Consider the following 15,649-nt stretch of genomic DNA (forward strand, 5'->3'; position numbering starts at 1 on the left):
AGCATCGCCTGACTCCTGGGTGAGCTGACCCCTGCTGCTCTCGGCATGTCAAGGCCCGCGAGGGCGCCATGAGCGCCGGGCTCACAGTCTCCAATGAATTTCAGCGAGTGGGTGAATTCGCAGACACAGACCCTGCGGGCCCCGGGGACAGAGAGCACCTCATCTCGGAGAAGGAGCTGAAGGCAAGTCACAGGTTCATCCCTCTCCCGCTCTGAGAAGCCTCCTGAGTATTCACACGGGCATCTGTGCCGCAGGAATGAGACGGGGACAGTTACCGTGACACGCATACAACGGTAAGTATACCGTTGTAGGGGCCAGACTCACGCCTTGATTCGTCTCAGCCCCTGACAGCCCCGCCTTGCCATGTCTGCAGGCTCTGCAAACGTTCCTGGCACCGCGAAAACACAGGCTTTACATACACGCATCAAACATCAGTCCACCGTGAACGAGTCTGTCTGCGCCACTACTGCGGACGCCGACATCTGCTGTGGGCGAGCCACTCAGCGTCGCGTGCGTAAAACAGCGCGGCAACGTGCAAAGTAAACAAGACGAAGAGCAGACTTTGCCCCCAGAGGGACCCGACCTTGAGTGTCAGTCCGGCTGCTCACCAGCTCTCTGGTGTTGGGCAAATTACTCTCTGCAAAAAGGATGTAGCTTTCACTCTATTCAGAATGTTCTTTTAGGAGAAATAAGGGCAAAAATAAAAGAAAAGAAGAAGAAAAAAGGTAAAGTGGAGATATTTGTTAATTATGAGTGGTTGCACTTTTCTGTATTTTTAAAAGTTCCCTTAAACAGATGGTTGCCATGAGGAACGAATGAGGTCACGTGTGATCAAGGCCTGGGCTGGGCTCCTGCTCTTTCTCCCACTCTGATCGGAAACAGACTGAGTGCGGGGAAGGATCTTGGCTACTGCTAAAGCCCCAGCACCCAGCACTATTCTGGCTGGTGGAACTTGGCCAATAAATCAATGTGCTGAAGAGAACAGAGAGCCAGCAGAGGAGACAGCCCTGCCTGGCCGTGCGGATTGGGGAGGCCGGCAGCAGAGTGCCTGACCATGGACTCTCTTGGTCACTCTGACTGTATTTTGTTTATTCTTAACTGTTCCTCAAGAAATTTAGTTGTTTAATGAAAATGACAAATGCTCTTCAAGATAAATACCAAAACCTCAGATAGCTCGTGTGTTGACAGATAAAGATGTCACAACTGTGTCCTCTCTGGAGTGACCTCACAAGAACCAGAAAGAGAAGTGCCAGGAATCACCCAGACAGGCTGTGGGAGCAGAACCCAACGCAGCAAAGCTCACCCTGGCAGCGTGAAACCCCTCAGGGAACATGGGGGCAGCTGCAGACCTCAGGCCAAGCCCACAGAGCAGGGGTCCCACTGAGAAGTAGGGAATCAACCACATTTTCAGGGCGGAGAAGATTCTGAAACCAAACCGAATGGCGGGGAGGCTCCTTGGGGAGAAATGAATATTAACCCAATTCTCTCTCTCTCTCTCTCTCTCTCTCTCACACACACACACACACACTCACACTGACAGCATTACTGAGAATGAGGAAAGCACTGTGCAGGCCTAGACCCCCCCTGGGCCACTCCCTAGCATGACTCATGTCCAAGAGGAGGGGCCTACCCTGGGTCTGTGCAGAGACAGGGACACAATCCAAGGAGAGAAGTGGTGACAGAGACAGGTGGGGCCTAGGGACCGTCACCAGAAGCCTGTCCCAAAGGGCAGGTGAGGTCAAGGCCACACACACACACACACACACACACACAGCCATGGGATCCAAGCACTCACCAGAATCACTGCTTGGTAAAAACAGCAGCTCCAACCGGCGACACGAAGTGAATGGGGAGGGGAGGAGAGTCATAAGAGGACAGCGGGGAGGAGGGGGAGGGCAGAAGGCGAGCAGACGCTCAGTCACGGAGCACAGGGTGGACGGAGGAGCTTCAGGACGATGGGAGGGAATCCACCAGGGGTCCAGCCCAGAAACGTGAGGAAGACAAAGGAGACCCCTGGTCTGTGAGGTCCCCGAGGAGGAGAAGTTCAACACAGGAACTGACAGGTGTTCAGAGCTTCAGTTAAAGTCACTTTTCAGGGGGCACCTGGGTGGCTCAGTTGGTTAAGCGGCTGCCTTCGGCTCAGGTCATGATCCCAGCGTCCTGGGATCGAGTCCCGCATCGGGCTCCTTGCTTGGCGGGGAGCCTGCTTCTCCCTCTGCCTCTGCCTGCCATTCTGTCTGCCTGTGCTCGCTCGCTCTCCTCTCTCTCTGACAAATAAAAAAAATCTCTAAAAAAAAAAGTCGCTTTTCAGAAGCCAGAGGACTTCTCTCCTGGATTCTCTAGCCTGGGAGCCTGTCAGGGAGCGTGAATGACAGACCTCAGACTTGTCCCCGGCCACCTGCCAGGACGGGAGCCCATCCGACCCAGGGCCGCTGGGCCCAGCATGAGCCAGACAGTCCAGCGGGCTCAGGCTGGCAGGAGGCAGTGCCATTTCAGTTCGGGGACCACAGTGCTACGGGGGGTGGGAAGGCTCGGATGGTCTGCCAAGAATCGGAAGGCCGGAGCAGGGCTATCCCTCTTCCCGATGCTCAGCGGCCCCGCGGACCCCGTGCCCGTGCCCGCCCCCACCACTGTGTCAGAGCCCAGGCCACCTGCTCCCGGAGATGGGCGTCCTCAGAGGCCTGCATTCCTGAGCAAGCTGGACGAGCAAGTGGAAGAAAGTTCTAGAGCGCAGCAACCCCCCCCCCCAACTGTGCCTACAGCTTAGAAGAGCCCGGATGATGCACTGTTCAGAGTGCTGGGTGATGAGGTTCCAGCCCCAAAGGGCTCAGAGCCTCCTGGGACGTGGCCGGCCCTGTGGGGGTTTGGAGCCTCTCCAGGTGACAGGTGCGGCCGAGGGGGGATTGGGGGCTGCAGCACCGCTGCTCCGCGCTGGCCACCCTGCACCGAAGGTTCTGGGCCTCCCTGTCGACCCAGACAGAGCCGGCCCCAGGCGGCGGCCAGTCACACGGCTGCGAAGAAGCCGCAGTGTTCCGGGAACCCCCATCCTGACGGGGACCCTCACACCGGATCCTCGGACACAGTCCTGCAGATGAGAGCGTCGCGCCCCTGGCTGCCTTGTCAGTGCGGCCGGCGGGCCCCCAGCTACGTGTAGGAAGCTCGTGTTGCCACACTTCCTGACAACGGGCTGAATCATGAAAGAAAGTTCCAGAATTCCCAAACCCTTCAGCACTGTTGCTCTTGGGCTGCCTTATCTCTCGTCCAAATAAGCAGCACAGAAATTCCAGAAACAGGCGAATTGCAGGCCTGCAGGGAGAGGCGGGGCTGGAGCCTCAGGGACAGGGACGGTTGCCCAGCTGGGGTGGTCCCACCTGGCGACATGGGCCTCCGTGCCCGGTGTCACAGGCTCCCACAGCCGTGGCCTCTCCAGGACACCCTCCCCTCCGCTCCCCACACGGGAGCCCACAGTGCGGACTCCAGCACCGCACGGCGAGGAACACAGCACGTCATGAAATCTGCGTGATTTCCTTCTTTCTGCCTCTGTCGGAGTGTTCCCGCTTCAGACGTCCCTTACTACGTGGACAGGACCTCAGATTCCAAATATCTTGAGAAAACGATGTTGGATTTATTTTTATTATTGCACAGAAATGAACAAGTATTAAGGTTTTCTCCATGACCTCAAAATCCTCCTGAACGAGACACTAGCTGATTCTTCCAGAAACCAAACCGAACCAAGTACACTTACCCAAGAATAACTCTCTCCAAGGCTGCTCCCTCGGGACCACCGCCAGGCGACACCTGGACACCACTCCAGTGTCTCAGACTCACTACTGACCCGTCACTGAGCTGGACCACACTGGTGTGTTTGGCGTGTGTGCACATGCCCCTGGGTGTGGTGTGCACACTTACATGCACGTGTGATGTGTGTGATGTGTGCACATGCGTGTGTCAGGGAAGGCTGTCATGTTGAGTTGATGTCACGACTGCAGATGAAAGGGCTGAGCCAGTTCCCGTCGACAAGACTTGGGGTCTCCTCTTACCTTGGGGCCAGACCCTTTTAAGGAAACGGGAGGCACCCGGGTCCACATGCGGAAAAGCGCCAAGCGTTACAGTCCACTCTCCACAGACGGGGTTTCTGGGGGCAGGGGTAGAAGCCTGTGTCTCCTGACTCCGGGAGGGAAGGCGTGGGACTAGACTGTGCCACCACGAGGGAAAGGCTGTTCCACCCTCCGCCCCATACGGAGCCACGAGCCACAGGTGGCTCCTGCCCTTGAATGTGTGGCTTGAAATGTGGCAGAGAACTGATTTTGAAATTTGTTTCCCTTTAAGTACCAGGAATGTACATGACCACACGTGGCTGTTGGCCCTATACAGAACCACACAGTTCTCAATCCTTGCCCCTGAAGGACCCTCTTTTTCACTCCCTGGATGAACAGGGGCTAATATGCAAGCTCCTGGATTTCCTGTACGAGCCACGACCACCCTGCAGGAGGCCTCTTCTTTGCAAGCCAGACCGCTGGTGCTCTGCGTGGTGTGTCTGTGAACCCCAGACGTGCACCTGCGAGCCCCAGAGTTCTGCATCGGACCAGCACTTCCAGCCTCGTCCTGCAGATGAGCTAGCAAGAAAGAGGGTGGACGCCAGAACCCTGTGCGGGCCCTGTCTCTGCCACCCGTGCCGACCCCAGATAGGGGCTGGAGGAACACTTCTGGGAACTGGACATTTATGGGTGAAAACTGTGGTCCTAAAAGTTCTGTTACAAAGGATAAGCATGGGCATGTGGGAGGAGTCCTGGGGGCTCCCCAGGTGAGCACGGTGCTGTGCCCTGTGTGGGCGCGTGGATGGACAGTGTCAGCACCGGGGAGGGCACAGCCACAGATGGTCCCCAAAAGGCCCACAGCGACAGCAGTCCCCATGTCACCATCCACTGCAACTGGCGGGGCCCCAAATTCAAGCCACAGACACCAAGAAACGATGGCCCAGCTCTCAACCCAGAGCGACCTGTTTGTGTCCTTCTCATGAGAAAATAACCATCTTACGCATGTACAGGGGAGCCAGAGTCATCTGACAGATGGGAATGCCCTCCGGTGGAAAATGCGACAGGCCAGTCTTTCTATCAGACCAGGCCGCACATTCTTTCCCGGAGAATCATTCCGCGTGCTCGTACCCGCTAGCAGTCGGCACTGGTGTAGAGAACGCACTGACGTCGGCTTCACAGTCCTTCTTCCCCAACTTCAGACATCCAGACCTCATGATGCAAGCGCAAAAGGAAGGCGTGAAGACGAGTGAGCCCTCTCTGTTTCTCACGTCCACGGGCGCATGCACGCACGTCCGTGCACCGTGGGGATGGATCAGAGTCTTTGCAAAGAAAGGCACGCGTGGCTGCCATGATGCCCTGTCCCCCAGTACAGTCAACCTTGATGGCAACGTGGCCAGGCTTTAAAGACGTGACATGTGCTCTGCAGTCCCGCTCACCTGTTCTCAGCCTCAGCTGCTGCACTTGTGGGGAAAGTCCAGAGGCGAGCCGCCAGCCAGACCACATCCGAACGTGTGGAGACAGCCTGAGCATCTAGGGGTGTACCAAGCCCGGGCGATGGCCAGGGGCATGCGGAGGACCCCAGCTGCACCACCTCGGGCAAGCTGGCCAACCTCTGGAGGAACCCCTCCTCATGCGGGGACCAGCGTCCAGTCACGGGGGATGCTCCGTCCTGCCTTAGCTCTCCTCCAGTCCCAGCCCAAGCGTACCTCCCCATTCACCCTGATCATTCTAAATACCAGAAACGTCTCTGGGCAGAGTCCAAAGGCGCATCTTGCTTTTTCTCTAACCTGATGTTACTGCCCTCCTCGCGCCCCCCCCCCCGCTGCCTGCCACCCCCCAGGGAAATGCTGCTCATAGTCGGTGACTTGCCTTGCAGACCCCGCTGTGTATTTGCACACGTGCCGCACACCTTCACGGGCAGACCCCCACCTACATACGGTGAGTTATCCGTGTGGCCCCGTTATCGCGTGTGTGCATGTGTTTTAGCAAATGCACGGAGACACACTACATGTCGCTTTTTCGTCAACAATAACTTGGACCTCCTTCTACTGTGGTTACAAAGAGCCCACATTTTTTAGAAAGACCACTGCGTGGGATGAGGCCGCGTGGACAGGACACCAGCGAACCAACCAAGCCCCCTCCTGACATGCGCTTCCTTTTTCCTTTCCTTTCCTGTCTCCCCCACCCCCGCCCCGACCCAGGGGTGTTACAAAATGAAATGTTGCAATGAATTACCATATGCTACATTGTTTCACTTTTGCGACTCTATAGGTGTAACAAGTTCCTGAAAGTGACACTATCTAGGGAAAGCGCATGCGCGTTTTAAATTCCAGAAGAGGACCCTGCCAGTGCCCACCGTGCGAGGGTCCGCCTTCCCCACGCCTGGTCACAGAGCCAGCGCTGTGACCAACGTGCACTGCACAGAGGCAGGCCATGTCCACGCACGGGGGTCGTTCACCTTCTCAGCTTGTCTGTGTCCTCCGTGGAGGCTTCTACTTGACTATGTTCATGTTTCTCACCGATCTGAAAAAACTCCCTGCATGTCAAGATGAGTCCTTCACCTCGGACGCTGAAAATAAGCGTCTTTCTCCGGGGTTTTGCCACTTGTTTATACATTCTTTATCCTTTGTATAGAGACTTGCTTAAAATGCTAGGAAATGATACTCACCTCTCTACTTCTTGGTTTCGTATGGTCTGTTATATTTAAGAAAGGCCTTCTTCACACCGTAATTACTTAAAAACTCGCCCGGTCTTTTCTTTTATGATCTTGCTGTTACGTTTTCATTTTCTGCTCAGCCTGGAGCTTATTTTGGTCTAAGAAGTAAAGCTTTTCCAAGGTGACTAATAGCCCACGCCCCTTCCCTGACGGGCGGGAGCGTCCCCGCCGGCCTCGTGCTGACGTTCTGCACGTGGGGCCGGTTTCTGCACGACCCGCTGCACTTCTGCTTCAAGGTCCTGGGGGTCCTGTTGCCCCTCACCTGCCCTGTGTTTCATCGTGTCCCCGGGACTTTCATGGTGAAGCCCAGAGAGTCCCCTCGTGCTCTTGATGGCAGTGTAGATGGCCACCACGAGGAGGGGACAGGCTGACCCACCATGTCCCACAGATTCGTGTGTTGAAGTCCTAACTTCCCAGGACCTCAGAATGTGATTTTATGTGGAAAGAGAGTTTTCACTGAGGTGATTAAGTTTGAACGAGGCCATTATGGTGGGTCCTAATCCAGCATGACGGCCATCCGCATGGAAAGGGGGAAGACACGACACCGAGACGCACACAGATGGAAGAAGGTGTGAGGACAGAGGGAGGAGACTCCGTCCACAAGCCGGAGAGAGAGGCCTCCTTGCGGACAGCTGATCTCAGACCTCCGGCCTCCAGAACCGTTAATTAATCCCCCGAGTCTCTGGTCCTCCATTCCAGCAATCCTGGCAAACCAATACCATTCCTCTATGGAAGGATATGCACACGGTTTCCAGAGTTTCCAGAAGAGACGAGCTGCAAGGGTTAACTGCCATGTGTGTCTCTGCCAACACCGGCGACAACTTGGTGGGGAACCCCACGTGGCTTTCTGCCTTCCTTCTAGAGCACGTCCTTTCCCGGAAGCGTTCGAGTGGCCTTCCTCTGACCAGACCACTTTAGTCCCACGGGCACCACAGACGTCTCCACAATCGGACGCCACCAAGTTGGAAAATTTCTCCCTGCTCCATTCCATGGGTTCCCTCCCAGCCCCAGTGGCAGGAGCGCCCATAGGGAGCAGCCACTCTTCCCCTCACGGGGCAGCCTGTGGTGTAGACAGTGCCTTGGGGCACTGTCTCAAACTAGCTTCCAAGTGGCTCTGCTTCACTGTGGTGGTGAGCTTGGAAGTAAGCTTAACGTGTGTTGAAAGGAGACAAAAACATGAAAGCATCCAATGTTCTCGTATTAACCTGTCATTGATTCAAGACTGGTTGTCCAATTCCAATTGAATTAGCTAAATTTCCCCAGACAAAGCTATACAGATAGTAACCACATGGTGCGCGGAGCTCATGCCCGGTCCCCCTGACTCCTTGGGCCTCCCTGTGTCATGGGCAGGACTCTCCACCTCCTGGCTACCCACGACGGCAGACCCCTTTACACTCCTTGTCAGAGCAGCAGGTAGGAATCATGGGTCCGGATGAGCCACACAGAAGTCTGAGGCTTTGGAACCCAGCCACACCCTTTAGCCACTGGACAAGTCACTTGACCTTCTCAGCAGGTGAACTGGAAGGCCCCCGGGGTCCCTTCCACACATGTGCCTCTGAGCGAGTTATGGTCCTGGGCCGGCCATGTCCCAATCGTCAGCACGGATACGGCAGGGCAGCCCTTTCCTTGGACACACTTCCTTCCCGAGCCCCAGGGTGGCTGGTACAGCTGCCAGGACCCCAGCGAACCCCAAAGCAGACCCCGGCCTGTCATCCAGCCTGCTCCGGCAAGCTCCCCTCCTTCCTCCTCGCTGTCACAACCTCACACAGCTATGACCATCAGCTGATCGGGGTTGCTAAGAAAAGGAAGTGGTGGAGTTCCTCTCCAAGCCTGTGCAGCAGCTATAAATGCAGAGAAAGGCCGGAGGAGGCATCAAAACATAAGACAGACTGTGAGTCCGTAACTGTGATGGGAAGCGAGGGAGGCTGCGTCCCGGGAGCTGCGAACTGCTGCTGACCCCAAAAGACAAGGAGAGACGGGCCCAGCCTAGTGAGGGGGCTGGGGTGGCGCTGCGAGGTGGGAGTGGGGCCCAGGGTGTGGTGCCCTGGGAATGCCAGAGGCCTGGGGGGGGGGCGTTCACTGCAGCTTTGTTCATAAAAATTAGGTGGCCGGTCAGCTCGCTTGGTGAGACACGTGCATTAACATAGTAACAGAAATTGGTGGGGCGGGGGTGGGGAGGGCTGAATGTCCGTAGGTTAATGAGCTTCTTTTCGAGTCTGCAGAATAAAACGCAGTGATCACGGATGGGAAGACCTCCCCCCACCCCAGGCATGTGGTTGATTAGAAAAAGAAAGTTGCAGAATGATATTGCTGTTAAAAAAACACACACAGGGGGCACCTGGGTGGCTCAGTGGGTTAAGCCGCTGCCTTCAGCTCAGGTCATGATCTCAGAGTCCTGGGATCGAGCTCCGCATCCGGCTCTCTGCTCAGCGGGGAGCCTGCTTCCTCCTCTCTCTCTGCCTGCCTCTCTGCCTGCTTGTGATCTCTCTGTCAAATAAATAAATAAAATCTTTAAAAAAAAAAAAAACACACGCAGGAGCTGAGGTGGAAGAAAACACACCTTCCTGCCACAGAGGGTGGGCTGGGGCACAGGGGCCAGCCACGGAGAGTGTCAGGGTGCCATCAAATCCGAATTCTTCCCTAATGGACACATACCAGGGCATGCCATGCATTTAACACATTAAAAAAAAAAAAATGCTACAAGGTTCTCCCAAATTGGAGCTTAGAGAAACTCACTTTAGAAATAGTACTTACTGGCCTGTGACCTGTTTGGGAGTCCGATTACTAGCCTCCCCCAAGACTGCGGGAGCAGACCCCCAGAGCCACTCGTGTAGGGGAGGCGGAGATGGCCACAGGCTAGGAGTGGGCACACACACGCGGGGTCCCTGTGGTGTGTCTCCATGGAACCCCGTGGTCGTTCCATTCCCAAAGACAGAAACGGGAGCTTCAATACAGAATGGGACTTGAACCCAAAGGAGCTCCGGGCCCCTACTCGCAACCACTGCTGATGAGGATACTCAGGAGCCTTCCTGAGATTCTTCACATAGCAATCAAACAACTCAAATTTTCTTAGCATTTAAGATGAAAATAACCACAGCATGCTACCTCTACCCAAGCACCACCCAAGGGTCTCACAAAGGGGCCGCAGGAGGTCACCACTCGTCCCATAAAGTGGACTTCAGGAGCCCCATCCCAAGATGCTCCAAGAACCAACACGCCTCATGGCCACGGACGTGGGAGTGCTTTGACAGGTCTCCTCCCCGTCTCCCCGTGAGTGTCACCTGCCCCCTGGATCCCCCCAACCCCCCGCCAACAACTACCTGCTCCCACAACCTGATTCTGTCTAGCACCTAGTGATTTGGGCAAGGAAAGCTTCCCGGGGAGTATGACTTAAAAATCACACAGCACATGCTTCAGGACCAAGGGATCCAGGCCAGGCATCCTGAAAAAAAGCAGCATGGGCTCCCCATTCCCGGGAAAATATGCATCCCCATAGACTGGATAAGAAAACACAGGGTCACAGCAAATACAGAGGCGACACTGAAACTGGTATAAAATGCAGCGCCCAAAACTGGAGTCACTACACTGTATCTAATATAGTATAATATTATACACAATACAGTACGTTTATATATAATGTATTTATTATATTATGTAATTGATACAATCAGTATAGTAAAAATGTAAGTAATACGTGTATATATATATAACATATATATAATACCTACCAGAAATAAAAAGGTTTGAGGGAATGTTCTCAACAACTATTACCGTGGCCTTACAATGGGCACACTGCACATGTGCGCTGCTGATCAGATGTATGTTAAGACTCCAACGGGTAGAGCAAAGGTCTGAGAGGCACTTTGCAAAAGCGTCTGTAGTGAAGCCGTTCCCCTGGACAGGCTTCCCTCACTAATACGTGGGCAGTAAGACAGGGAAAGGCATCAGACTTGAGCAAGGAGACAAAGGGTTCCAGAAAAAAAAGGGAAAATCGGAACAGATCAATCTCCTGGCGTAGCTGGTAAAGTGGGAAAGTTGGGGGAGTTGGTTTTGCGTCAGAGAGTTAGGGAGATGTCGTCACAGGCACAGAGCCTACTGAGAAGACATAGAAGCAAGTGTTTACCCAGGAAAAACAACAGAAGTCTCCAAGAAGTAAACTGGAACCACATGACACACCTCGCACTACAATCACTACCATCACAATCAATACCAAATGGGCTTCCCAGCCCCAAATGACGTCATGATGACCGTGGGGGGTGCAGGTCTGGGACTGCCAAGGGCTCCTTTGTCAGAGCAGGAAGTTGACAGACACTGTTGAACAAAGACACATCAAAACCAACAAATGAGCATATTACCAGCAAATAAGGTGGAGAATTCCACAAGAAGCAGCTAAAAGGATGCAAAATTTGCTTAGGGGAGCAGCCCCGGAGGGTGGGAAGGCATTGCTATAAATTAGAATTTCATAAAAGCAAAACTCAACTCTGGCCACAGCAGAACGCTTCCCCGACCAGTCAGCAGAAGCAGACAGCTTTATGAAATTATCAGACTGGCCAGAATGCAATGAAGATTTATCAGTTAAGACAAACAGCTGTAGTGGGAAAGCGGAAGGTCACATGCTGGACAATTAAATGCTCTTTGGAGCCCCACAGAACATAGATAAACAAGCCAATATCTAAGTTGTGGGTTTTCCTAAAACTGGGTCCTGGGCCCATGGCCATCCTTTCCCACTCCCCCACTTTCACTGTCTTGATCATACCTGGGCCCGTGCCTCACTTACCCTCCCACCCTGGGTCCCCTCCTGTGCTCCAGCACAGCCCTGAGAAGGGGGTAGCGCCCTCTCGGGCCTTAGGAGCCTGGGCCCCAGTGTCAGAGGGAGGTTCCCCAGGACAGAGGATGCTCTGACCAGATACCATCCATCATGAAAGCTGCCAGTTCACCCTCCTTAGTAACTGGGGTGTCGCTGCTCTTTGTTCAATACTCACTTCCTCCTCTCACCATCAGCCTTCGGCAGCCTCCAGAACCCATTTCTGGTGGTTTCCAGAAATGGACAGATCAAGAGAGAGCCGTTTTTGATTCCTTAAGCCTACCGTAATGCAACCTCAATATTCTTTCCTCTACTGGTGTCTTTGGCCTACACTTAAGATTCCAATTCGACCCCCTTTTAAGACTCACAGGGCAAAGCCGACATAATCAATTTTTAAAGGCAAACAATTTCCAAATGGAAACTATAAGCTCATAGAAAATGTGCCCGCTAATAGGACACCCAAATGAATGAATGAACTTCTCCTTTCAAATCCACTCAGTCCAGTTTCGTCCTGGTCTCAGCCCAAAACAAAACAAAACAAAAAAACGGCTTTTCTAAGTGAAAAAGAACCAGCTTGTTGAAACGCAAGGCAGAAGAGCAAGAGAGGAGACATAGTTAATTCAGGGAGCTTGATGCCAGTCTCTCAGGAAGACTCTGCCTTTTGATTTCAGTCACTTTGAAAGAAAATAAATTAATGTTCAGTGCAGGACTATTTTAAAAAATAACTCTCCCCCCAGGCCCAACTCCACTCTATACTGAAACCAATCCAGAAAGGGAAGAAAATGTTAAAACTTGCAAATGGGGATCAGAGGGGAGAAGGGGCAAGGAGGAAGCAAAGTTAGCTGGGATTGTAGCAAGTGCTCTGCCACTCTTTAGACCCAGAGGACGGACAGACGGACAGACGGCGAGCCAGGCGTGGAGGGAGCAGGAAGCAGTGCTTCTTCCAAAGACGCACTGCAGCGGTGAGGGAGGGCAGTGCCTGCCTGAGTTCTCCGTCTCAGGCCTTCCACCTGGGAGCCCTGCTCTGGAGAGCACTGCTTATCCGGAAGGGCGAGGGGTCCCGTTCTCACTGGGATCTGGACTGGGATTGGGATCACTAAAATTTCAGTTGAAGTCGTGCTACTTCAGTCTCCCTGAAAAGGGACAACTGCCCTTTTAATCACAGAGGGTGTGAGCTACTGTGAAGTAGAAATGTAATTTATTTCCGGAAAGTAAACAACAGCCCCCCAGGGGTCTTAAAGGGTCCCTTAAATCCTAATGCGTAAAAACTCAGAAACAAGGTTTCGAGGTGAGTTTTAGGGAACTCACGTGGTGACAACATCTGCCCTAAACGGACACACAGCTATTTTAGTCTGTTTATTCCCCTGAGCAAGACCAGTCACACTGTGGGTGCAGGCATATGGACGGTGTGGGATTGTAGGAGCGTGCCTGGGGCAGTGCCTCTCCAGATTCGGAGAATGTTTTTCTCAGTGTTGAAATTCAGATTCTCAATTTAAATTCTAAATTGTGAAAGACCCGCAATTCCAAAACATATCAGCACCAGGGTTTTGGAAAATAATTATGGACATGGCATGTGCTGCATAATAATGTACCAAGAAGTCTCTGGTGTAAAAACAGAGAAATCAAAAAAAGGACAAGAAGATTAAAATAAAATAAAATAAAATAAAAGCGGAGAAATCAGACCTATGCTTAGAATATTAAGTATGAGCCTGTAGAAGGCTAAAGAGAGTCATTTCTTAAATACAGATCTAGCAATAAAAGTATCTGTCAATTTCATCCCTCTGTGCAGGTGAAGGCCTGAAGGACACACTTCCACTTTTACCCTCGCTTAGAACCTTACAAACATTCTAGTTATTAAGCCTATTTACAAAATCCTACATATGAAAACACTGCACATATAGAGACTCCAAATCCATTTCTATTTTACTGCAAAAGTTCTCTAAACACATCGAAGCAAAAGTATAATGGAGATGGAACAAAACAGTTTGATAAAATATTTCTAACAGACAAAGTTTCTCATATAAAACACGTAACACTTTACCAGTTTTCCAACGTTTTAGCTCAAGGATAGATATATTCGTGCCCTAGATGGACTTTTTTGGGGGGGTGGGGTGGATAGCAGATTGATGAATTTAGTTGCTTTTAACTAAAACGCTGCCTTCCTAAAAGATTTGAATTTGTTCTTACTAAAACAAAGACTTCAAACGCTAGAATCATTTGCATTTCTTCCAGGAATTCCAAGTCATCACAAGATGAACTCCTTTTTAACTAGAAAATTCAGATGTGGGGCATCTCCAGTTCCTAACTAAGGCCGACATGCTTCCAGGGTTTAAGGAAAAGAACGACGGCTTGTCAGGGTTTGCTAGGAAACAGTGGCATCTTTGGTGATTCAGGCAAACTGATAAAACTAACCTGCAACACTGTTTCCAGCGCAAGAAAGAGTCAAACGGCAACTTCTCCAATGGCGCTCTTTCTAGTTCTCGAACATTCTAGGGAACCAAAAACCCAACTGCCTTTGTACAATTACGTAGGTGGGCTTAACGTTTTGGAGCCATATTGCCCAAACAATATTTAACTCCAACTTACAAGCGACTACACTTGGCTCTCCAAGTTCCTTACTGCCTAATTAAGTTACTTTACCACCAAAACGGGTCACCACGCGCAATCCTGCTAAATTCTAGTAATGGCTCAGAAAGTGTGGTGTTCTCCTGCAACTGCTCTTTCTTTCTGTAGGAAAAGGCGGGGATATATTAGGCCCTCCGCAGGCGCCGGAACATCTGCACCTGGGTTGCCCGATAAAGCCCGTAGAATTTTCCGGCGGATCTATATAATGGCCAAACGACAACGTGCGCTTTCCGGCGCCGGGGAGCCCAGCCCGCCCTCTCCGCTCCGCTGGCTCCCGCACCACGCCCGGCCCCTTGCTGCCCCGGCAGGTCCCACCCCGAGACCACTCGGTTTAGGACAAAAGCTGGCAGCGCCTACCCGTTTTGATTCCTAAGAGTCAATCAGATTGTCCCTCCTTTGTCAAGGGGGAGGCCCCGAGCGCCCCTGCCCCGCCCGGAGCCCGGCATAGACCTGGGCCCGGGGGTGTGGGGTGGGGGCAGCGGCAGCATCTCCGCCGCCGCCTTCCCCGCACTCGGGGCCCGCGGGCTCCTGGTCGCCGCTGCCGGGCGGAGGGCGCGCGCGGCACACCTACCTGTGCCAGGTGAGCCGAGGGCGGGGCGCCGGACGCCGCCGGGACAGGTCGGGGCGCAGCGCAGGACCGCCCGCTCCTCCTCGCTCCTCTTCGCTCCTCCCGCCGCTGGAGTGGCCTCAGGCGCCGGGCGCGAGGCTCTTCCTCATTTTGGGCAACTTCCTTAACGCGCCTGGGCAGGCCCCGCACTTCCTCCCGGCCGCCGCGCCCCAGTGCCCCGGGCCCGCCCCCCGCCGGTGCTCCCGAGTGCCCCGCGCCCCGGGCCGGTCCCGAGGGCCCCTGCGCCGGGATCTCGCCCCGAGGGCCCCTGGCGCCCCCGCGCACCTGGCCCGCACTGCCTCCCTTGCGCCCCAGGGCCCCTGCGCTCAGGACAGGCTCCAGCGCCGCTAGCGCCCCCCTGCCCTGCCTCCCAGCCGCAGCAGGCCCGAGCCAGGGGCCTTCCTCTACAGACAAGGGACACTGCCAAAAGGACCCTCCAGCCACCTCGCCAGCTGCCACCTGGTCCTTCGAAGCTCCGACAACCCTAAGGGCAGTGGCTTGGGAAGATAATCGGGCTCAGTGCGTGCTGTATTCCAATCACCAGTCCTAGGCCCTCCTGCGGACCTGTGACACAGGACCCTAGGCAACCCTGCCCGAGGCTCTCGGTGAACACCAGACTTCCCCGCGCACGTTTGGATGGGCCCGTCTTCCCCAACGCCGTGTTTTCCGGGGGCTCTCTTTATTTCAGGGTTCATGACAGTGAGTTTTTAACTTGCTTCCTTGTACCCACAACCGGTCCTCCTGCCTGAAGGTAAATAAAGGAAGTTTAATATTTACCATAGTATTTAAAAAAATATTTTAAAAAACACCTACCTGGGCCCCTGTCCCTACCCTCTTGCCTCGTTCTTCTGTTGAACAGC

At 53.6% G+C, this 15,649-nt stretch overlaps 1 protein-coding gene across 2 annotated transcripts in view; it reads right to left on the reverse strand.

Moving 5' to 3' along the window:
• Positions 1-14,894, reverse strand: part of SYK (spleen associated tyrosine kinase) — a 69,540-nt gene extending 54,646 nt beyond the window's left edge. For both annotated transcript variants that reach the window (XM_047699212.1, XM_047699211.1), the window contains exon 1: positions 14,754-14,894. The gene's annotated coding sequence lies outside the window, so the exon portion shown is untranslated. The remainder of the gene's footprint in view (positions 1-14,753) is intronic.
• Between the last annotated feature and the right edge of the window lie 755 nt (positions 14,895-15,649).

The sequence above is a fragment of the Lutra lutra genome, chromosome 13, assembly GCF_902655055.1.
Source record: "Lutra lutra chromosome 13, mLutLut1.2, whole genome shotgun sequence".
NCBI classification, from domain to species: Eukaryota; Metazoa; Chordata; class Mammalia; order Carnivora; family Mustelidae; genus Lutra; species Lutra lutra.